This window comes from Artemia sp. Qi Xiang Cuo, chromosome 6 (assembly GCF_049724085.1).
Source record: "Artemia sp. Qi Xiang Cuo chromosome 6, ASM4972408v1, whole genome shotgun sequence".
NCBI classification, from domain to species: domain Eukaryota; kingdom Metazoa; phylum Arthropoda; class Branchiopoda; order Anostraca; family Artemiidae; genus Artemia; species Artemia sp. Qi Xiang Cuo.
This window is the reverse complement of record NC_142799.1, coordinates 43,871,063-43,896,457: the sequence shown is the minus strand read 5'-3', so window position 1 is coordinate 43,896,457 and position 25,395 is coordinate 43,871,063. Positions and strand designations below refer to the sequence as shown.

Sequence of the window (25,395 nt, the reverse complement as noted above, 5' to 3'; positions counted from 1 at the left end):
ATTGGAAGGCAACTAACACCCCTTCCACACCCACCATTTTCCCAAAAACATCCAATAAAAATTTTGAGATAGCCATTTATTTCAACGTAGCTGAAAGGTCCGGAAATTATATCTTTGAGCTGGACACTTCCCCTACAGTCTTCAGGGCAATGGTTGTAAGTTATGACCAGGGGGCATATAAAGTTTTATTGAAAGCGTTGTCGTAAAAATATGAAAAATGGCTCATTCCATTGGACATTCTAAGGGCTAGTGTCCCTTTATAATAGTTACAAATAATTTGAATGCAACTAACCTCCCTGTCATGCCCACCCTTCCCACAAACATGTTTGGGGGACTTCGTATCGAATTATTATTTTTATGCAAGGGCATTTCGTATCGAAGAAATTGTGGTAAAAACTTCGAAAAGGGCGCATTCGATTGGAAATTGGAATGGCTAGTGCCCTTTTTAATAGTCGAAAGGGATTGGAAAGCAACTAACACCCCTTCCACACCCACCATTTCCCCAAAGCCATCCAATCAAAATTTTCAGATAGCCATTTTGTTCAACGCAGTTGAAAGTTCTGGAAATTATAAATTTGAGCAGGACACTCCCCCACAATCTTTAGGGCAAGGGTTATAGGTTATGCCCTGGGGGCATATAAGATTTGTATTAAAATCTTTGTCGTAGAAATTTGAAAAAGGGCTCATTCGATTGGAAATTCAAAGGCTAGTGCCCTTTTTAATAGTCAAAAGTGATTGGAGGGCAACTAACACCCCTTCCACGCTCACTATTTCCCCAAACACATCCAGTCAAAATTTTGAGATATCCATTTTGTTCAACGTAGTTCAAAGTTTCAGAAATTTGAGGATCTTTGAGGATCATACCTCCTCAGATCCCTCAGGGCAATGGTTGTAAGTTATGCCCTGGGGGCGCATAAGGTTTTTATAGATAGCGATGTTGTAGAAAATTCAAAAAAGGCTCATTCGATTGGCAATTAATTGGGCTTGTGCTCTTTTTAATAGTCGAAAGTGATGGGAAAATAACTAACATCCCTCTCACACCCACCATTTCCCCAAACACATCCAATCAAAATTTTGAGATAGCCATTTTGTTTGATGTAGTTGAAAAGTCTGGAAATTATGTCTTTGATGACACTCCCCCCACAGCCCTCAGGGCAGGGGTTCTAAGTTTTCCCTGGGGGCATATAAGGTTTTTATAGAAAGCGCTGTTTTAGAAACTTCAAAAAGGGCTCAATCAGATGGAAATTGAAAGGGTTAGTGCCCTTTTTAATAGTCGAAAGTGATTGGAGGGAACTATATCCCCTCTCACGCCCACCATTTCCCTGAACACATCCAATCAAAATTTTGAGATAGCCATTTTGCTCAACGTGGTTGAAAATTCTGGAAATTAGGTCCCCCTCAGATTCCTCAGGACAAGGGTTATAAGTTACGCACTGGGGACATATAAGGTTTTTATAGAAAGTGTTGTCTTAAAAACTTCAAAAAGGGGTCATTAGATTGGAAATTGAAAGGGTTAGTGCCTTTTTTAATAGTTGGAAGTGATTAAAGAGCAATTATCACGCCCACCATTTTTCCCCAAACACATCCAATCAAAATTTTGAGATAGCAATGTTGTTCAACGTAGTTGAAAGCTCTAGAAATTAGGTCTTTGAGGATGACAACCCCCCCCCCCCTCCCAGCCCTCGTGGCAAGGATTGTAAGTTATGCCCTGCGAGCATATAAGGTTCTTATAGAAAGTGGTTTCGTAGAAACTTTAAAAGGGCTCATTCGATTGTAAATTGAAAGGGTTAGTGCCTTTTTTAATAGTTGAAAGTGATTGGAGAGCAACTAACGCCCCTCTCACGCCCACCATTTCCCCAAACACATCCAATTAAACTTTTGAGATAGCCATTTTGTTTAATGTAGTTGAAAGTTCTGGAAATTCTGTCTTTGAGGATGATAACCCCCGCACAGCCCTTAGGGCAAGGGTTGTAATTTATGTCCTGGGGGCACATAAGGTTTTTATAGAAAGCGCTGACGTAGTAAGTCAAAAAGGGCTCATTCAATTGGAAATTGAAAGGGCTAGTGCCCTTTTTAGTAGTTGAAAGTGATTGGAAGGCTTATATTTTTCAAACAGTTCGTGGTAACGAACTGTAAGTAAGGAGCGACCCGGCTCAATGGTAACCGAAACCCTAGAAAACGGGTTTTTGATACCAATAAGTATATCAAAAGAATCAGATTTCAATGCTGATTTCAAATATATAACTTTTATCAAGTTTAGTGCTACCCATCAAAAGTTACGCGCCTGAGAAAATTTGGCTGATTTTCAAAAAAAGGGGGAAAGACCCCCTAAAATTAATAGAACCTTAATGAAAATCACACCATCGTATTCACCGTATCAGAGACCCCTACTGTAGAGGGTTAAAGCTCCTATCTACGAAAATGTGGAATTTTCAATTTTTTGCCAGAAGAAAGATCACGGATGCGGGTTTATTTGTTGTTTTTTTTTTTTCCCCATGGGTGATTGTATATACCCATGGGTTCGATAATAAAGTGGGAGTGCTCATTCGAACGGAAATTAAAAGTTCTAGTGCCCTTTTTAAGTGACCAAAAAAATGGAGGGCAACTAGGCCCCCTCCCACGATTATTTTTTTTCCCAAAGTCACCAGATCAAAATTTTGAGATAGCCCCTTTGTTCAGCATGGTCGAAAATATGATAAATATGTCTTTCAGGATGACTTAATCCCCCGAAGTTCCCAGAGGGAGGGCTAAAAGTTATGAACTTTACCCAATGTTAACATATACTATTGGTTATTGGGAAGTATACAGAAGTTTTCAGGAGGTTTTTTTTCTGGTAGTGGGAGGGAAGGGTGGGTCGGTGGTTATGTTGGAGGATCTGTTCACGAAGGAAGTTTTCATGGGGGAAGGGAAATTGCCATGAAGGGGGCACCGGACTTTCCAGCATTATTTAATGGTTATTGGAACGTATACAACCATGTTCAGGAAGGATTTTTTCTGGAGGGGGGGGGGGCTAGAGGAGGGGGTTACTCTTGATAATATTTCCGTAGCGGATGTTTCTGTGGGGTAAGAGATATTTCTATGAAGGGGGCACCAGATTTCCAAGCTTTATTTAAGAAACGAGCAGAAATTAAATAAAAAAAAAGTTTTTTCAACTGAAATGTAAAAAGGAATATTAGAACTTAAAACGAACAGAAATTATAACGTATGTGAGGGGGTTCTCACAAAGTCAATACCTCGCTCTTTACGCTACAGTTTTTTTTTAGTGCTTTCAAAAGAGTTATCTATTCTAATTAAACGGTCTTTGTGATTCAGGGGTTTGTTAATTAATATTTGTTTTAACTTTTAACGTAAAGAGCGTGGTATTTACTAAGGGGAGAACCCCCTCATATACGTAATACCATATACGTAATTAAAAAAAACAATAAAAAAACAAGCGATACGGCCCAATACTAATCGAAACTTTTAAAACCGGAATTTTGATGTCAGTAAATGTATCAAAAGAATGTGTTTATAATGCTGATTCTAAATATATAAATTTTATTAAGCTTAGTATTACTCATCAAAGGCTACGAGCCTGAGAAAATTTACTCGATTTTTAAAGAGGGGGGAAACCTCCCCTACAAGTGGAAGAATTTTAATGAAAATCACACCGTCAGATTCAGCGTATCAGAAAACCCTATTACATAGGTTTCAAGCTCATATCTGCAAAAATCTGCAACTTTGTATTTTTTGCCAGAAGAAAAATATACGAATATAGAAGTTAGTTACGTAAGTTAATTTGTAAAGACATCCATTTAGCAAAAGAAAAGTAAAATTTTTATGCAAATAAAAGCTGCATTAACTAAAAAACGATCAGAAATTAAATAAAAAAAAACAAGTTTTTGAAACTGAAAGTAGAGAGCGACATTAAAAATTAAAACGAACAGAAATTATTCCGTATATGAAAGGGGCTGTCCCCTCCTCAACGCCACGCTCTTTACGCTAAAGTTTAACTCTGTCTCACAACTTTATTTTTTAAAACAATAAAAAACTTTAGCGGAAAGAGCGAGCCGTTGAGGAGGGGACAGCCCCTTTCATATACGGAATAATTACATTTCAACTGAAATGTAAGAAGGAATATTAGAACTTAAAACGAACAGAAATTATAACGTTTGTGAGGGGGTTCTCCCCCAAGTCAATACCTCGCTCTTTACGCTACAGTTTTTTTTAGTGCTTTCAAAAGAGCTATATATTCTAATTAAACGGCCTTTTTGATTCAGGGGTTTGGGGCTGTCCCCTCCTCAACGCCTCGCTCTTTACGCTAAAGTTTGACTCTGTCTCACAACTTTATTTCTTAAAACAATAAAAAACTTTAGCGTAAAGAGCGAGGCGTTGAGGAGGGGACAGCCCCTTTCATATACGGAATAATTACATTTCAACCTAAAAAGTTTGACTCTGTCTCACAACTTCATTTTTTAAAACAATAAAAACTTTAGCGTAAAGAGCGAGGCGTTGAGGAGGGGACAGCCCCTTTCATATGCGGAATAATTTCTGTTCGTTTTAAGTTTTAATGTCGCTCCTTACTTTCAGTTTAAAAAACTTGTTTTTTTTTATTTAATTTATGGTAAAGAGCGATATGGGTACAATATATTATTTTTTTTTTTTAGACCAGGACACTTCGTATCGAAGGAATTGTCGTAGAAACTTCGAAAAGGGCTCATTCGATTGAAAACAGAAATGTTTAGTGCTCTTTTTAATAGTTGCAAGTGATTGGAGGGCAACTAATACCCCTCCCACGCCCACCCTCCCATTTGCCTTTACGTTTAAAATCTCAATGTTGCCTTAAGATTAAATCTAAATGCACTGTGTTAATGCTAATTCCCAATAAGGCATCTCAGCAATATCCCATGAACGACTGAGAGTGTTATGTTCAAACTTTCGGGGCTACTTCTGCTCTTCAAATTTAACCAAATCAAAATAGCGTAAGTGTATCCAAGCTATCAAAGAAAGCAAACATATTTTTTTGCGAATAGTATCAAGTTTTTATTTCAGGTCAACTAGAGGAGGTATGAAACAAAATTAAACAATACTGTTTGTGTGACATACCAGGTTTTACTGCATACCACTCAACTAGATCTCTAACTAAGTGCTCTGGTGGTACGTCCCTTTTTAACAGAAGTAATCTTAATGTTGTGAGACATTCAGATCTTGAGAAGATTTTTGATCCAGTCGTGAATAATAGAAGTGTGTATGCATTGATTGTTGACCTGTCATGTGATACAGTAAGTTGTGACACTATTTGTTTATTTTATAAGCCACCACCTTTCCCAATTGCAAAATTTTCTGAATTAATTGATGAAATGTACTCAATTGATAAGCTTGCTTCAAGAAATGTTTTTATGCTTGGAGACTTTAACTGCAATTTATTGAAAATTGGGTGTGATAATGAGTCTGACCGTTTTTTTTAATCTATTTCTTCCTCTGGCCTTCTTCCTTGCATTTTCTTTCCTACTCGTGTTGATCAAGTTGTATCTTCTTCAACACTGATTGAAAAAAGTTTTCCGCCTTCTAAAAATGATATTAAATTTCCCTCTGGTATTATTTTCTCTGATCTTTCTGACCATTTTCCAACTTATTGTTATATTCACAAAATAAAAATTATCAGCCGAGAAGATGCCAGAGGAATTCTGAAGATGTTAATAGGGCTTCAGCCTCATTAATGAGTCAGCTGACAACACTAATTGAAATTAATTTTCCCCTAGTAAAATCTTCTAGTAAATATAAACCCAAGATACCTTGGATATCTCCTAGTCTTGTGAGATCAACAATGCAGAAGTCAGAGCTTTTTAAGCTGGCTTGCACAAGCCTTGATCCTGATGATTTATCAAAGTATAAGCATTATAAGAATGTATTAACATCAGCAATTAGACTAGCTAAGAAGAATTTTTTTTTTGTTGAAGATTCAGTAATGTAAAGGTAATTTAGAGAAACTTTGGAGTGTAGTTAATGAAGCTTTATCTTGTCGGAAACAATCAAAGAAACAGGCTACTGCCTTCAAGAATGCAGATAGTTCAACTATTGAAAAAGCAGCTGTACCTAGTGCCTTCAACTCTTACTTTACCACCCTACCAACTGTTAAGACCCCCTCCTTTTCTAAACTAGGTAAATCCTCACCAGCTGAGTGAAGTATTTTTCTAACTCCTTGTTCAAGCATAGCGATATGTGATTTTATTTCTTCTTTAAGTAGTAGTAACACAGCTGATGTGCTTGGACTATCAAACCATGTGCTTAAGTCTGTTTCCTCTTATGTTGTTGAACCTCTTACCCATATTTTTAATCTATCTGTTTCAAAAGGTGTATAACCTGATTCGTTTAAAATTGCAAAAGTACTCCCTCTTTTTAAGAAGTGTGACCCCAGCTTAGGGTCAAATTATTAACCTATATCAATTCTCCCAATTTTCTCTAAATTACTTGAAAAAGTTGTGCATAAGAGGCTTTTTTCGTTCCTGTCTACTGGTGCTTCAACTGGAAGTGGTTCTATTCTGCCTGATCATCAGTATGGCTTCTGGCCTAAATTCTCTATTGCATGTGCTCTAATTGACGCTACAGAATTCGTTTGTGTTAACATAGACAAGGGTCGTTGTGTTCTAGGACTATTTCTTGATTTTTATAAAGATTTCGACATGGTAGATCATTTTGTCTTACTGGGAAAACTGTCTCTACTGGGAGTTCGGGGAAATGCCTTTGAATGGTTTAAATCTTACCTGTATAGTAGATCTCAGTTTGTGTGTTACGATGGGAAATATTCGGATCTAGCTTCGGTTTCCAAAGGGGTACCTCTTGGCTCAGTTTTGGGACAACTCCTCTTTCTTATTTATATTGATGACCTTCCTCCATCTCCCAACCTTGATACCCACACTGTTTTGTTTGCAGACGATAGTAATTTTTTGTGGTTTCTAATGATCTGCCCTCTGCTGTTGCTAAGGCTCAGCTTCTGCTTAACCATGTGCGTGATTGGTGTGAGCAGAACGGGATGCTGTTGAATAGCTCTAAGAGTAGTATTATTCATTTTCGAACCCCATACCACATGTCTGAACCTTCCCCAACAATCTTTGTTTTTTATGGTACTGATATAATTCCCCAGTGCTCTTATGTTGAACTTCTTGATGTGCACGTTGATTGTTTTCTTTCTTTCAAAACTCATATTTCCTATACACATTCTATAATTTCTCGTCAATCGTCTATGCTTCATCGGGCCAATCAATTTCTTCCTCCCGATGTAATGATTTCTCTTTACTATACATTTGTCCTTCCTTATCTTTTTTATTGCTGCACTGTATGGGGCAATACTAACTATTCTTCCCTTCAGCAAATACGAACCACACAAAATAGAGTGGTGAAGGCAACTTTTTGCCTTTCTCGAGTCTATTTTACAACTGATCATTACTATAATAAATGTGTGGATGCCTTAGATATAGTAATCAAGAAGAAAAACATAAAGCTAGGTCATCGAACCTTCAATTTATCGCTTCCTCTAAATATCATATCCTACTTTGATCTAGTATCAACACGTAAGTGCCAGACTTTGCTTCGGAGCTCTGATCACCAATTTCGGCTGCCTAAAAGGGTATCCTCAGCAGCTCAGAGGTCACCAATTTATAGATCAATTGCTCTTTGGAACTCTATTCCCAGTGAGCTTTCTCTTGTCAAAACCTCTTCTTCCCTTTGCAGAAAAAAATTTGCTAAGGCTTGAAGTAATGTAGTTTTTTTCTTTATTTCTTTATTCATTTTGCTATATCTATTTCTTCCGCTTTACTTATATATTTTTTTTCTTTTCTCCTCTCTTATTATGTTGAATGAGATTTGAACCCTTTAATTTAATAATATTATTAATGGTTTGGAATTCTAATAAATTACAGGACATTTTCAGTTTGGATAAAATTAAGTCAAAGGTTATTGTGTAGCAGTTGTTTGTTTTTTATTTTTATTGATTTTTCTCGCACTGTGTTTATATTTTTGAGATTTTGTTGTATTTTTTTTTTCTCTGATTTTTGTTTGGTGTGGATTTGGAGATTGATACGAGGTCCTCTACAAGCTATGCTTCTTGGGCCCTCTAGCGCTTAAGTGTATTTATGTATTTATTGTAGTATTTAATAAATTGAATTGAATTGAATTGTGTCCAGATTGTTAAAAGGGTGTATGTTGTTAAAAATTGCTGACAAACTTTCTCCAGCATACACATAGCAGGCCAAACTATAAAGTCTTAAAAAAAAGAAAAGATTTAAACTATTATTTTTTTTCCCTAAAAAAACTATGTCAATATAAAACGAACAGAAATTAATTAAAAAAAGCTTTTTCCACAAAATAAGTTTTTCAAAGAAAAGTAAAGAACTCCATTAAACCAAAAATGAGTAAAAATAAAATCAAATATTCTACCAAAGCGTGAAACTACCACTAATCAGCATCGATAAATAAATAAAACCCAAACGAACAGAAATTACAATAAATAGCGGAGTCACTTAAAACGAGCAGAAATCAACATGAGTAGGGCTGAAAACCCCTATGCCTTCCCAAGGCCAGAACATAATTTGCACTTTACTGAAAAAAATACAAATGAATGTGCATTGTTAGTTAATATACATATACTGATATTTATTAATCGCAATATGAATGTTATTTGATTTATTAAAGTTATAAAAGTAAAAACATTTATATTTTTCAGTTAAGTGCAAATTACGTTCTGGCCTGTATTAATTTTGTAAGGTAGTTGAGTTAGGAAACTTAATAATACACTAATAGCTAAACATAACCCATTAAAACTATAAAATTGTTTATTTTGAAAAGTAGTTGAAATATGTGATTGAATCTAGTGCCTTAATAATACAACAACTTCTACTACTACTGCTACTAATACTAATGCTACTACCAAAAACAGCTCAATGCAGCACCAAGCCGCCTGAGGCCAACACAGCTACGAAAGCTCCTCCTCCATCCCAATCTATTCCACCCCTCGCTCTTTACACTACTCACAGGAATTTACCGTTTTTCTTAAATATTTCCTTACGACATCCTCCCGCCCCATCCGGGGAGAACCTGCTTTTCATTCTCTCATGGACAGTGGCCGACAATGAAAATCTTTGGCAATCCGTCACCATTCTTCCGCAAATCGTGACCAAGCCATCTTAACCCTTCTCTCGTTATAGCCCTAGAAAACGGGATGAACCATACTTTTCGTACTGCCTACTGTTTGACCTACAATCAGTAAGTTGGGTACCCAAAACACACCGTTAGCAATTTCTCTGGAAAACATCTACAAAATCTTCCTCCGTTTTACGGAGCGCCCATGCTTCAGAGCCATACTTGACCACTGTCCTCTCAGTAGCTTCCAATATTCTAATCTTGGTTCGTAGACTTATCTTCCTATTCTTCAAAACCTGTTTCAACTTAAAAAAAAACCTGGACCTTGGCTATTCTACTTTTAACATCTACACTGCACCCATCGTCTTTACTAATAATTAATCAAAACAAAATTTTTCCACAAAATAGATTTTTCAAAGAAAAGTAAAGAGCTCCACTAAGCCAAAAATGAGCAGAAATAACGTCGAATAACCTTCCAAGCGTAAAACTACTACAAATCACCATCAATAAATAAATGAAACTCCAAACAAACAGAATTTACGATAAACAACCGAATAAAACTCAAAACGAGCATAAATTAACATGAGTAGTGCTGGAAACCCCCATGGCTTCTCAAGAGCAGAACATAATTTGTACTTTACTGAAAACAAAAAAAACAAAACAAATGACCATGGATTGTCAGTTTGATATGCATATGCTGATATTTATACCTGAAAGTTTTAATAATATATGATTTATTAAAGTTAAAAGAGTGAAACATTTTAAATGTATCTTATATTTTGTGGGAGGGGTCTGACTGCCCTCAATTCATTTTTTGCTCTTAAAAATAGCCCCATAACTTCCAATTTCCAATGAAATGAGCCCTATCCAAAGTTTATATGACCACCCATTCCATAATAACCTTTCATGCCATCGGGGTATGATTTACAACCCTTGCCCTCAGGTTATGAGGGGCTATTTCATTTGAACCCGAAAGGCCTTTTATAGGATCTTGAGACTAATTTAAACAAAATGGCTATCACAAAATTTTGATCGGGTATATTTGGGGAAAAGAAGGCGTGGGGGGAAGGCTAGCTGCCCCCAATTTACTTTTGACTTTTAAAAAGAGCACTATAACTTCGAATTTCCAATCAAATGAGCCCTATCCAAAGATCATACGACAACGCATTTCATAAAAACCTTAAATATATTAACAATGGGAAACTAATATAACTTATAATGCTAACCTTCAGGGCCGTGGGGGGAAGTGTCATCCCCAAAGACATAATTGCTGGTCTTTCAAAAATTGTTAAAAAAATGAGTATCTCAAAATTTTGAGTGGATTTGTTTGGAAGAAATGATGTACGGGGGGGGGGGCTGGTTGGAATGATATGCCAGAAGGAATTGTCTTGTTAAAGAAGTTCCTTGACTAGATTTTGTCTTATGAGCGCGAAACCAGTTCTTGAGTGTTTATATAAATGATAAGTACCCTTTCCACTACGCTGAAAAAAAATACTTGTTTTGAAAATTTGATTGGATATATTTTGGGAAATGATAGTCGTGGGGGGGGGGCTGGTTGCCCTCCTAAGACTTTTAAATATTAAAAATGAAAATGGAACTTACAATTTCCAATCGAATGAGCCCTTTTAGAAATTTCTACGACAACTCCTTCTATACGAAGTGCCCCTGGTAAAAAATAATAATAATTTATTGTGCCCACATCACTCTTCACTTAGGCAGCACAATTGCGTTGCCTATGATTTTTAAACTATTTTTTGAATAAATGGCTATCTCAAAATTTCTATCAGATGCATTTTGGAAAAATACGAGTTGCGGGGGGGGGGGGGGTAGCTGCGCTCCAATCACTTTGACTTTTAAAAAGAGCACTAGAATTTTGGATTACTAATCCAATGAGCCCCCTCCGAGGCTTATACGACCACCCTTTCTTTGAGAACCTTATTTGCCCCCAGGCCATAACTTACAACCTCTGCCCCGAGGGTTTTTTCCTTTTCTTTTAATTGGTTACATTTTGTTCCAAAGATTCTTTTTTCAGTTAGTTTCAAACATGTCATGTTGTAAAAACTTTGTGCTGTGATTAGGTAAAGTTGTTTTTCATAAAAGTAGTACCAGTACATTCCGTAATTTATGTTCTTTTCACCTATCCTAGTCAGGTTCCTTCCGTTGCACCCCATCCCCATTCTACTCCCTGATGATACCATTTACCCTTGATATACACAAAACTAAAACAGGTATCAGTTTAATACTCTGTCTATAAGGAAAGGTAAATTTCTCGGTGGCACTATAATTTAGCTAGGATGAAAGTGAGAACATTATTTTATGCCTTTTTTTATGCTCTCTCATAATACAACAATCACTTCTGTTGCAAATTGCATCTTGAGCCCTTAAAGGGGCCCCAAAGGTATTTCACTTTTGTAACCTCGCAAAGAAATTGTAAGCTAACCTAACCTACAAAATACTTGATTTTCAATTCAAACCCTTTTCCTACCATTTCAAGTTTTGCAAATGCCGTCGACAAAAATAGCGCTGAATTTTGCGATTCGAAACTTTACCGTCAACAATTCAGGGTATTTTTCAATTCAGGGTATATATTTGCACATTAGGGGGTGGGGGAGGTAAAGTTCAAGATAAATTTGCAGTGGGCCATATAATTTAGCTAGGACAAAAGTGAAAACATCATTTTATGCTTTTTTATGCAAAATAATTCATGTAAAATATCTTCGGGGTCCTTTTAAGGGCTCAAGATGCAATTTGCAACAGAAGCGATTATTGTATTATGAAAGAGCATAAAAAAGGAATCAAATGATGTTTTCACATTTATCCTAGCTAAATTATAGTGCCACCTAGAAATTTACCCAAGGAAACAATATAGAATTCTGGAAACTGATTTAAAACATTTAAAATACGGTAAATTTTTGGCAGTTCATATTAATGATTTACTAATAAAGTGAACATACTACGAAAATAATAATCAATTTTGTCGGAAATGTATTTTACACTCACCCCTATATACAAATTCAGGGTATATATTTGCACATTAGGGGGGGGGGGTAGGGATAAAGTTTAAACTTACCTCTCATGTGCATCAGAAATAAATTTTACCCCCACCCCCTAATGTGTAAATAGCCTATATACCCTAAATTGGTATATATAGGGGTGGGAGTAAAATTCATTTCCGACAAAAATGATTGTTATATTCGGAAAAAGCATCGAGTAAAAGGCATCGAGTAGTATGTTTACTTTATTCGTAAGTCAATAATATGAACTGCCGAAAATTTACCTAAAATCCTTACTTATGTCATTCCTAAGTGCAGAAATGGAGACCATTAAACCCCCCCCCCCCTTAACGGACAAATATATAACACAAATTATACATTCTCACTGAAGTTTTGACTGCGCGACTCTTCACAGCGCGACTGTCTTTTCTTCCTACAACTTGTTTGCTGTTAAATTAATAAGAAGAGCCGCGCCACTGAGTGTACATAACTTCATAACTTGGGCTATTAATTTGTCCATTAGGGGGAGGGCAGACTGGTGGTAAATTTTACTGGCCCTCATTTGTGAATGATATGAGTAGAAATTTTAGAATGTTTTAAATTAATTTCCAGAGTTTTATAGAGTAACTTATTTACTAAAGTCACGATGTATTTCCTGCAGTATTAAGATTAGCAAAAGCTTATTTTAAACTTATCTGGTCTAAGAGGAAAAAGGAGAAGAGAAATAAAGATTAGACCACAGATTTTAGAAGACTAAATAGACAAGAAGCTCAAAAAAGTCCCTTTGAGAAGAATTCTGAGTGCCAACTAGAGAGATTAAAAAAAACCTAATACTGTCTTTTTTTTGTACCATATTTTGCATTTGGTGTGACAGTAAATATATTTGTGGCCCTTACAAGAACCTATAAATTTCTTTAAGGACAAGAAAATATATACTGGATAAAATGTAACCAGGCTTAAATAGTTTTTAATAATAGCCTACTAAACAGATAACATAAAAATAAAACACTAAAACAATGAAATTTTTGCTTTAATTCGCTCTATATATCTATTAATCAGATTATCATTTTTCCTTTCATTATTGTTCACATTTTAAGATATTTTTAAATAACATATTATTCTATGTTTCTATTGCAATCATTTAGGGCTTAAGGCTAAATGCTTTTCACCATTAAGAAATTGGAAAAATCCGTTAACAAAGGATATTTACAACGCATAAGGCGATGAAAAAACAGCCAAGAAATATATACCTTTGGGGTCATCAGGGGGGGGGGGGATAATAGTCAGAACAGCGACTATGATATTCGGAAAGAGCATAAAATAAAGACTCGTATAATGGTTGTATAATGGTACTGCTTTTATTCTACCAACATGTTTCTAGAAGTGGTTTAAATATTTCGCAATTTCTTGCCCATAGCAACCGTATTCCTTGGCTTTCACTCATTTAACTTATAATTCTTACCAATGTGAAATCTCTAAAACATTATAAATAATCCAGTCACTGACTGCATGGTGCATAAACACCCCACAAAAAGAACAGAAAATTACATCTTGCAACAGAAAAATCACATAAACTTTGAAGTATAGGAGACACACGTCCGAACAAAATGAACCAAGGCAGTGAGGAACATGCCACAGTGTCGCTATTTTTGTCTTGGCGGCTAATATTACCTTCCTCTTCGAACTGTTGCATCAAATACTGTCACCACGAGATTTGCTTGAGTGAAAATGCATAGATAAGATTAAGCTTGCTATTGATAAAGACTGCAACATAGCTTCGTTACATGCATAGTTCTCCAAAGCCCCTTTAGTGTAAAAATATAAAGACAATCCACAGCAACTTAACTGGACGTATCCTGAAAATATACACGGGGGGGGGGGATAGCGAGGAAGAATACTACTAAGACCCATCTAAGGAGGGGTTTAAGATGTACAATTGTTCCTTTGTTTTGACTTAGGATGTTGGTGCTTTAAGCAAAATACAACGAAATGCATAGAAATCTATACCTGTCAAAATTTTCCCATAAGACATCTCACGTCGAGTTACCCTAAGAGGATTTAAGTTACTGTGTTAGACATTGTTGTTTTGTCTAAAACGACCATTGAATGTTTCTTCGTACAATCTTTTATGCTTTTCTATTATATATCATAAATGTGTGGCCGTTCAGCTCACAAAAAAGTCTCAGGACCCTGTAGCCTACATTATAAGTCCTAAGCATTAAATTGTAAATAAAGCGAAATTAATGTCCCTCTGAAAAAAGTTTTGCTCAGTTAATAGACAAATAATTTTCATATTTTTAGTTTTCCTAATCCTGAATGTATAAATAACAAAATACATAAAATATCTGTGTTAAAATCAATGGGTTTTTGGATAACTATGCAGGTAATAGTTCCTAAGAGGTTTAATGAATATTTGGGTGAAATACCCAGTGTGTGCAATAAATATTTAAACGAGGTTATCCAAAGATTGAATGAGCTTATCTCCAAAGCTGTTAAGCCTTGGGCCCTTAAGTTTCTGAATGATCATAAAGACCAAATTGTAAATGCTTCTGCTTGTTATTAACTAATATAAATTCTCACTAGTCATTGTAAATTGAATTCAAATTAATTTATAATTAACAGAAGAAACAGTTCGGCTTGTGACTGTAGTGATAAAGAGGCTTTATTTCATTATGTTTTAAGTGTAAACTTCACAAAAAATGAAAGAATTGAAATACATAGGCTATATCAAATTGCAATATTCTTCGGATTTTGATATATTTGATGTTGATGTTATTTGGCATGTAATAGAGGCTTGACAATCAGTTTTAGCATATTTGAATGGTTCAAAAAGATTGGATAAAGATATTTTTCTTCCTCCCTTTATCTTCTCTTTCCGCTTTTCTTTTCTATTATTTCAGCCTTTATCTACCTTCTTTTAGTGAACAATGCCGGGTTCTTGTCTTTTCTATTCCTTTTTTTCCACTTTTTTTCAGTGTTCTGTATTTTTGTGCTCTATTTTATGAACTAGATAGTGTTATATAATCGACGGGTCTAGTCGTAAAATAATATCATTCACTAATTCATAAACAACAAAAAGAGATGCATTAAAAACAGATCAGGGCCTAATCGTGGCAAAAAACGAAATAGTGAGTCTGATACCTTTTATAAAATTGAGTTATTGTGCTTTTTAGAATGCGCTAGTCGTTCTTTATTCCCTGGGCATGCCTGCAGTGCTGTGCGTCTTCCAAAGAGGTAAAGGAGATTGCAAGTGTTACCAACACTTCAAAATAGAATGTACCACAAATTGCAAGAAAAATGTACCAAAGACAAATGAAATTGTATCATATTCCATTTTTTTTCCTCGTGTTGCGCGAAGCGTAACACGCGGATTGTCGGTAACGTGCTTTTTTATCTATGAAAATTTTGTATAAAACATTTTCATTCGCTTTTTTTCTCCATTCCTTCGGTTTTCTTTTTCTTCTAACACAGCACATTACTCCTGACAGTACTTGAAGAAATTATTGGGATTAACATATATTAATGCAGTATCATTGGTACTGTTGTATTAGCTGGAACCCACGCAAGAAGTGAATTTTGGTTAATGCTAATAAAATAAGATGAAAATATAAAAGTTTAGAAACAAATTTCGGCTATATATTTGCAAATTGGTGGGGGGGGGGGCGGTAAAGCATAGCATATATTAAATACGTAACCTAACCGAATCTAGGTACCTTACTCCCCCCCATAAATCTCAAAACGCAATGACAAACCACGGTTTACAATCTAGTTTTCTATTGAAAGAAATCCATTTGACTAGTTTCTAACGCATCTTCCCTATATAATATATCGCGTGGGTTCCAGCTAATACAACAGTACCGTAATATTTTACTACAGGCCAAAAAAAGTAGTTATTTTTCGGCCGTTTACGACAGTAGTTACCTTGTATACAGTTTCACGGATACATGTGTAACCGTACAATTCGTTGAAAGGGGACAAGGAAACTTACGCCTGAAGGCATAGATATGTGTGTAAGTTTCGAACGAATTGGGGTTACCAGGATCATATGCAAAGAGGTATCATTTCTATAGAAGCTATAGTAATTAGAAATATCATATAGAATTTGCTTTAAGGTATATACTGTGCATACGTGATCATACCAAACAGGTTGGGTATAATCTGTTCTGGTTCAAGTTTTTTCTGGCATAATTAACTGAATTTATATTTCATGATAAACAAGTTTTTTTTTAGGTTACATCCGTGTTTGAAAAACCGGTGGATCTTTTTTAGAAGCTAATTATTTTTTGTATATATTCAAGTTTCAAATTATATTCCTCAACAGTTTGGAATATTTTATTGAACATAACACAACTGACATTTTTTGTAGGCTCTTACATAGAAAATGGATAATTCAAAGCAATTTCTGGTGAGTAAAAATTTTCTCATTATTATAATAAAAAAAGAAATTATCTTATCATTAAGTTAAGGAGGAAATTCTTTCCATACACTAGAACTAAGGGTACTTATATACTTAGAAGTATAATTTTTTTAGGTTGTGAAAACTATAAATAATTCTACTATAGGGTTAAGATTTCGGGGGCTTTTTTTTTTTTTTTTTTTTTAGGTGTTTTTTTGAAAATACTTCCAGGCCAGTCTTCATTTACGGTGTGATTTTTATAATTATAATTTAACATTTTTTGGTATTTTTTTGAAAAAAAGTGATTAGATATATTGAAAAAAAAAAATGTTTTGAAATAATTTAAATTAAAAAAATAAAATTAGTTATTTTCCCAAACCAAAAATGCATTTTTTTTTTCAATTAATTGGAAACATGCAATACCCCCCCTTCTGAAAAGAGGGCACGATATAGCGAAGGTATATTAATGCAAGCTACAAGACCTTCAGTTATCAAATTCGCTACTAGAACTACACAAGACCAGCCAATGCCTGCGAATCTTTTAATGACAGGGACCTCTGACCCCCGTGTTAGCTCCATATCAGCTGGAAGGAACTTGAAAAGGGAGTGGACTGCCTTATATAATGCCTCAGCTCAACCTACTGAAGATTGTGACCTTAACCCCCTCAAGTATTACAAAGGAGTTCAGATATAGAAGTCCAATCATAATTTGTAAGTACATACATATTTTTTTTCTATCCCTATTTTCAAAAAATAAGACAAAATTTTCTCAGGGGCATAGCTTTTTAAAAACTTAAAATTTGTTTTTAAGATATTTAATTTTCTTTCATTAAACAAATTAGAGATATATATAAAGGAGCTCTTATAATGCATTTATATAAAAAAAAAAAAAAATTACAACTTAATTTATAACTAATTTGCTTTATAATGAAATATTAATTTTATAAAAAAAAAATAACTATTTGAAAAAAAAACGAAAGTGAAAACAATTGATCCAATACAGGTAACGTTCACTGTTAGACAGATATTTTCGTGCCTAATGCATTTGAATAAATCCGCTATAATTATCAGATCTACCATCGCCTTTCAATCCGATATGAATTCTAAGTAGGGTCGTTTGCAAATTGGACTTTAAATCGCAAGATGTATATCCTCAATAATCAATTTACACAGGTAAAAAGGTTTTTTTGATAATTTCCAAATATGTCTTCGCGGTAATGTTAGGAAACTTTATTTGGGTGAAGGCGTTTTTGATCATTTCATTGAAACACTTAGGTGTTTACGAAAAAGAATTTGAGGTTGTTCTATTTGAACAGTGTTGTGAAGTCCAAGACCCCATCCCCCTCACTCGAAAGGGTATCGATCCTCCTACATCGAAGGAAGCTCCCGGTTCTTTATACTTTTTAAAGATAAAAATTTAAATATTAGAATCTATCGTAAGCAGGAGGTTTTGATTTTTTTGTGTAAAAATGATTTTACCGGGAAAAGGTTACAATAATTAAAAAAAAAAAAAAAAAAAAATACCTTTTTTTTTGTAATTTTTAATTTAAAAAAAAATACAAAGTTAGATAATAGTAGAAAGATTAACCAGGCGATTAGGTTATTATTGATGACAATTTAGTTATAAGGTGCAATTGTCCACTATTTTTAAAAAAATACCTTTTTGTGGCTTTTATACTTTTTAAAGATAAAAAGTTAAATATTTGAAGCTATCGTCAGCTGGAGCTTAGTATTTTAGCGAGGCTAAAAAACAAGCTTTTTAAAATTTTTTTTAAATTTTTTTTAAAAAAAAAAAAATTTTTGGAAAAAAAAAAATAATTTTTTATAAGAAAAGGAAAAAAATTGAATTACAAAAAAAAAAAAAAAAAAAATATAAAAAAAAAAATTATTTTTTAAAGTTTTAATTTTAAATTATTAAATAAATAAGGAAATTTAAATTTTTTTCTTCTTCTTTTAATTGTTTAGGTGTTGGTGATGGTAGTGTTACAATGACTATGAGAAATTAACAAAGTTTATTAACTATAAAAAAATTTACATAAAAAATAAAACTTTTTTTCTACAGATTAAAAATATATAACCACCACCAGCGACACCATGGAGTGATGAGGCAACTATATTTACAGGACCAATTCTGTCACCACCAGCAGAGTTCAAGGATGAACCTACACTGGTCCTAGAGAATATGGAGTGGGAAAGTGGCTTCCTTAACGATGTTTTTGGGGAAATGGCCAGCCTGGATGACTTAAGCTGTGATATTGACATGGTTGAGGACCCAGAGTGGGCGGAGAGTTTCATACGTGAATATTTAGATGATGATGTTACAAGTAAATCTGAACCGGGTCCTCATAACGAAATTAGATCAGAGGACAATACAGGCTGGCTTGACCAATTGTCCCCAAACACATTGGAATATGTGCTGGGGGACCTCATGCCACACCCCCCCAATATGATTGAACAGACTGGGAGTGGTGTTATTGATAATTCTCTTTCACCCACCACCACTCCACTTAATGCTATAGATAGAAGTAGTAGTAATACAACAGCAACAGTATCCCCTCGTCCGGATTTTTTTCTCTCCAACTCTGCCTTGCATCACACACTGGTCTACAGGGCCAAATTCGGTGACCCTTTCAACTCTCGAGTGTCGGGGGATATAATAACAGATCCCCTGGCCATTACACATTCATATACTGATAAGATTCGAGCCATTCTTGAACAACAAAGGGGGGTGTGGGGAATGGGGGTCAGTTTAAAAGCATCAATAGCACTAAAAATATATTTTTTAAATGAAAGTGCGGGTGAGATGTATTCGAAATACTTGCACACAGAGATGTTGGAAATACACCCACATTTATCAAATTATGGGGAGTTTGTTCTAAATTGGGCCAATATTATTCAAAGTAAGGGTGCAAATTATCACGAGGGGGGTAGTGGATATGTGTTTTTATTTATATAAAGTTTAACTGTTGACATTTGTAGTTTTAAAAAGGATTTTATTGGAAGAGGTGGGCCGGTGGAAAGGGATAAGTTTTAAAATATCATTCAGATTTAGAGAGGTGTAAGGGGATACAACAAATTTGTTTCGATACGAGGCTGCAGTGTTTCAAGTATGTATTTTTAATTGCGGCATACATACCTCTGTGCGATGATACCACTAAGAAGAAGTTGGATAAAATGGCAGTTAATGGTAGGGAGGGTTCAAAGTTCCCCAAAGTAAATTTTAATTGTTTAAATGGTCAATATCCCGTGACACTAAAAGGAATAGATATTTTTGAGCGGGCTAATGCACATTTAAAGATTGGTGTCACGGTGTTACAGTATGAACCAGAATTTGAAGAGGGTCAGCGTTCCGATAAGAAGGGTGTATTATTTCCAGTGCGAGCTCCTTCAATTGAATCAGTAGAACATTGGGTGTGGCTTCTATACCCCCCACCCACAGACTCCAATTCAATTGGCCATTTCAATCCAATTACGGATATCAGTAGGGTTCTATGTGAGGGAAACCTCGGGGTGGTGTATGCTATTACTGTCCAACATGCCTCTCAAGATTTCGCTCTGATTTAAATTTAAAGCATCACATGAAACACTGTAAACGTCATGGATACCAGGCTGTGGAGACGGTAAGCGGAGATAGAGCGATCTTACGTTTTAAAAAATTTCAAAACACGCTCCTACAGAGCAATAAGATCGCTTTGGACTGCGAGGCTAAGCTGACAGACGTGTGTGATCCCACAAATTCAAATCGAGTTAAAATACAAGACGCCATAGGGGTATCTTACGCTCACGCGCACCGAGATTCCAATAATACCATGCAAGTGCTGGAGGTAGTTGAGATGTTGAGTGACGGTGAAGACTGCATGCGCTCGGCATTGGTCAGTCTAGTGAAAACAGCGAACGGTGCAATTTCGCGCCTTCGTTATACAAACTATCCTATGGTCCTATCACCAGATGACATAGTGGCCATTAAAAATCGTAAAATGTGTTGGGTTTGCAAGGGAGAATTTGATGATGGTGTTGGGAATGGGGGAGGAGGAAGGTGATTGACCATGATCATTTGTGGCTGGAAATTAAATCGGGAGGGAGTAGATCTATAGGAGTAGTACACCATTCTTGCCATTTAAACACTATACAGCAATACTTTCTGCCTATTTTTATGCACAATTCTAATTAAGACTTAATGTTTGTTTTACTAGCGTTGGCCCGCAGTGCCAAGGGAGTTGTAGATGACGCATGGATAGATGGTTATTTTTCACATAATACCATACCCAAATTATCAGAGAAGCTGCTGCTGCTAGAGTTTCTGTGGAAAACAGTAGACAAGTGTAACACGTGCCTGAATAAAATTTGTTTTTTAGACTCTTTCAGTTTCTTCCCCAAGTCTCTAAGTCAATAGATTCAGGTACAGAAAACTGAAAATTTTGATAGCGTCCCCCTCCTCAAACAGAATTTCTTCGATGGTTAAATGGAAGATTCATTAACGGCTACGGGTATTTATCCCTCCGATTATTAAAACTCTAGCTCGAGGATTGATGAGGTGTACCACCCATTGAAGCTTTCTACAATTCTATTACTTAGAGTGAGTGCACCACTACCGACTACGAATTTGCTCAGAGGTTTTGGGTAAAGGGAGAATGTAAAAATGGGTGGAATTACTGTAAAATATCCGTGGATAGTGACGTACTCACTATTCTTGACATTGTGCGCAAAATACGGATAAAATCATTGTGTATTGTGGTTTGGTTGTAGTTTTTTTATTAACAAATCCTATTTGGTGTTTTTTACTGATAATTAAATTAAGCAAATATGTATTATTTCGTTTCACTTTGGATTAAATGCAACTTCTTGTAGAGAGATAATGGAGTTTGGGTTATGATTTTAATTGGGACCGTATCATGAAAACTGATCCGAGAGGACCGCACACCGATGAAAAGTCAGATGCAGTTTTTTTGGATATGAATTCTCTTTACCCATCGGCAATGTCTCACTGCTGATTGCCGTGTGGCAATTATAAATGGCTTAAAAGTCCCTGTGCTTCAAATGTCCCCGACAGTGCTATCGTTGAAGAGAAGAGGGACCAGGAATGGTTTTTTTAACTTAACGATGAAATACCCATGGAAATCCATGACTCGGTAAAAGACTTTGTTTTTCCGTAAATTCATTGACCGATGAGGTGGGACTTTTTGAGTCTCTACAATTTATCTTGAGTAGAGGATTGGAGTATGGAGTGGGGACCGTCAAAACAAAAACTAATTGCCGATCTCAACCCGAAACAGAATATTGGTGTTCATCATGTGCTATTGAAATGGATGGTATCCAATGGTTTCAAGGTCACAAAGATTCATAGAGCCCTCCAATTTGATCAAAAGCCTTACATGAAAACGTTTATTGACACCTTTGTCAGTAAGAGTTCACAAGCAAAAACGAAGGTTGAAAAAGAAGTTTATAAACTCATTTTGAACTCAGCTTTAGGTAAAAGGTGAGAAGGCGTACGAGACAAAAGTCAAAGTGACATTGCAATCAATCCTAAAGATTGTACTCGAATCGTTTTGGATTCGAACTTCACATCGTTCACGATAATAGACTCCAATATGGTTCTCCTACATCGCAAGGAAAAATCTTTTTATTAAATGAAAATATTTCGGGGGGGCGGACAATAATCCAAATATCCAAGAAATTCGTGCTGTCATTTTATTACAATGTATATAGGGTCAAGTTGCCGATTGAGGGACTAGTTCAAGTGCATTACGGGAACACTGATTCGCACCTGTTAAAAGTCAAAACTGAAAATCTATTGAATGATTTGAAAAACGGTGTGTACATGAGCTCACGACTTGACTACACTAATTGGTATAAATCCCTCTACCCAAAGTTAGTGAGATGCCAGGCCCCAAATCTATTGTTAATGCTAAAATCTGAAACGGGTAGCGATCTGATATCCAGTGGTATGTTTACTGGTCCAAAGGTATACTGTGTGGAAACGCACGGTAAGGATATCAAACAAGTTTGCAAGGGGGTACCTACACACTTTGTAAAAAATAATTTCGACATGAGTGTGTATAGAAACTGTGTGGAACGTAGTTTAGTGCCAAGGGCGAAAGTCATGGCGATTCGCTCTTTACAATTTAAAAACTACACAGTTAGAGTCGAGAAAAACGCCATGTCTGCCATATCGTACAAAGTATATGTAATTGTGGTTGGTGTGACGGTATTGCAACACGGTAATTATTTAATTACAGACCTCTTTTAATTTAAATATTAAAGAAAACAAATCGTTATAAAAAAATTAAAATAAATACACTAAAAAAAAAAAGTATAAATTGGGTGGGTGGTTTTTTTGGGTAATTATGTTTTTTTTTTTAATTCTTTTTTTTCTCTATCAAAATAAATTTTCCATGTGTGTGTGTGTGTGTGTGTGTTTGCAAGGCCGATCAATTTCAAATATTTATTGACTGCCCCAGCCGGGGCCCCCCCCCGCGGGCCCCCCGCGCCCCGCGCGGCCCGCCCCCCGGCGCCCCGCCCGCCCCCCCCGGGGGGAGGGGGGACCCCAAAATTGAAAATGTTGTAAATAAAAGTGTGATATTTCAAGTGCACATTAGTCCAATAAATGTTGTATTTTTTTATAAATAAATAAACTGAAAAAAAAGTGTATTTATATAATTTTTTGTTTGTTTTTATAGTGGTTATGTAAATGTTGTATTTTTTTTTTATTATAAATAAATTTAAAAAAAGTTTATTTTTTTTTTTTATTCATGTTTTATGTGTCTTTTTAAATGTATTATTTTTTTATTTAAAGTATTGTCAACTTTTTTTTTTTATGTATATAATAAAATAAAATATTATTCTTTATTCTTATTATTCTCATTATTATTCTTGAAATGAGTAGTAGTTGTAGGGAAATTATCTAGTTATCAGACGGCCCTAGTTTACAGTTAGTTGTATAGGTGACCTTTGAAAGGGACCATGTGTCAATTTAGAACACCATTCAGGTCGTTTCTGTTTGGACCGTTTATGTCGGGCCAAACAACGCTCCTAACTAAAATAATAAAAAATTGTGATAAAATGTTTATGGAAAATCCGAAATAAATCTACAATTGCTATAGTGTTTGGCAGGAGTCATACGATCAAATAAAAGCAATAGGGTTGGTGCAGATACAATTCATACAGGGACTTGATGTTTTCAGCATTATTGAACAAAACTCTTGGTTGATCATTGACGATCTGGCTGAATCTATTGAACAATGGTCCCAGGAAATGCTACAACTGTTCACTGTTCGCTCTCATCACGAACAGATTTCCGTTACTTTGGTTCTACACCATCTCTTTCATCAGAGCAAATGTATGCGAACACTTGAATTGAACTGCACCTACTATATCATATACATAGTAGTTCGTGAATCTAGCTCGCTAAAAAATCTCAATAAAAAAATCTATCCGGGAGCCACCAAATTTATGCTCTCAGCATACAATCAGGCAACTAATAAACCCTACGGCTACATCCTCTTGGATCTTAATCAAAATACACCCGAGGATCTGCGTGTAGTCACAGATATTTTTGACAATGAAATTACAGTATATCTCCCCGTGAACACTAAAAAGACCTATTAGTCGCTATCATGACACTGAATAAACTACATGAAAATAGACATTTGTTTTCAGTTCTAAGCACTTCAAAACCTCCGCTCAGGAAAGCAATACTCAAACACGGTATTGACAACAATTTCATTAATCTAATATCCGAACTTTGTTTAAATTTGATCGAGGGTAATGTTCAAGTGCCAGAAGTAGTTAAGCAACAGGCAAAGCAACATCGTTCCCTTGTACGTACATTGGCATCTAAACATAAATGAAATAATTTAAAGAGGAAACGACTTCTTCAGGCGGGTTGTATCTTTTTCACACTTTTACTGCCATTAATAGCAGGACTTGTACACAGTTTTCTCTAAAAGAGAGAGAGAGAATGTCAAAACCCTCTAAATTGACTCCAATAGAACTCGCTCTCTCACCCGTCGAACACTTTAAGAACAATCTGAGTAAATTCCTTGACAATGAAAATATTGAGGATGAAAAAAAACTGCTTTTACTTCAAGATGCACTTCGCCAAGTGGACAAACACAGGTTCTATCGCTCGAAGCCCACTGCTGCTGCTGATCCCCAAAAAGAATCATCTTCTCAGGATTCTGCTTGTTGAACAAAACTTAAGATGGAGGAATTGTATTCTAGTTTATTTACATTGGTAAATATATGCCCCAACAAATAGCTTGAAAAATTAACACGACTCCTAGCCTATCTCTTGGACTGTGATCACATTCAAGTTGAGAGCAATGGGGCAGTGATTATAATTCAGGGCAAGAGCTATAATCTACTTGATTTAATCTATGATATGGTTACAAATCGTAAAGGACCATTATCATTTGACACTCATCTATACAACTTTCTAAATACATTAAACTGCCACAAAAGTTTTATTGGCAATAGACAAATTCTAAAAAAATTAAATGAACATGCATCATCATCATCATCATCAACAACAAAATTGAGACCATTAAAATATGAACTTGAAGAAGAAGATTTTAAATAAATTTTGGAAAATATTAGCATACCGCTGATAGCTAGACAAAAGCAAAAACGTATCAAGTCAACATCACCACCACCACCACCAGCCAGTATACAAAAGGGTAGCGGTCGTTACACAACGTGTTTACGTTCAAAATGGGTGAAGTTCTGAAAGGTGTTTATGAAAATATTGGTGAGGTGGGGAGTTTAAGTTCCCCCACAACTCTTTCCAAAGTCACTGGTGTTCACACTAAAAATGTACAAGACCATCTACAAAATGAATCAAGTTACACTCTGCATAGAAATCATATACTTCGTACCAATCAATATCTAAAA

The 25,395-nt window shown here is 35.4% G+C and overlaps 1 protein-coding gene across 1 annotated transcript in view; it reads right to left on the bottom strand.

Moving 5' to 3' along the window:
* LOC148951260 (uncharacterized) overlaps positions 1-13,714 on the bottom strand; it is a 191,279-nt gene extending 177,565 nt beyond the window's left edge. The window contains exon 1 of the mRNA XM_089091043.1: positions 13,573-13,714. The gene's annotated coding sequence lies outside the window, so the exon portion shown is untranslated. The remainder of the gene's footprint in view (positions 1-13,572) is intronic.
* Positions 13,715-25,395: the final 11,681 nt, after the last annotated feature.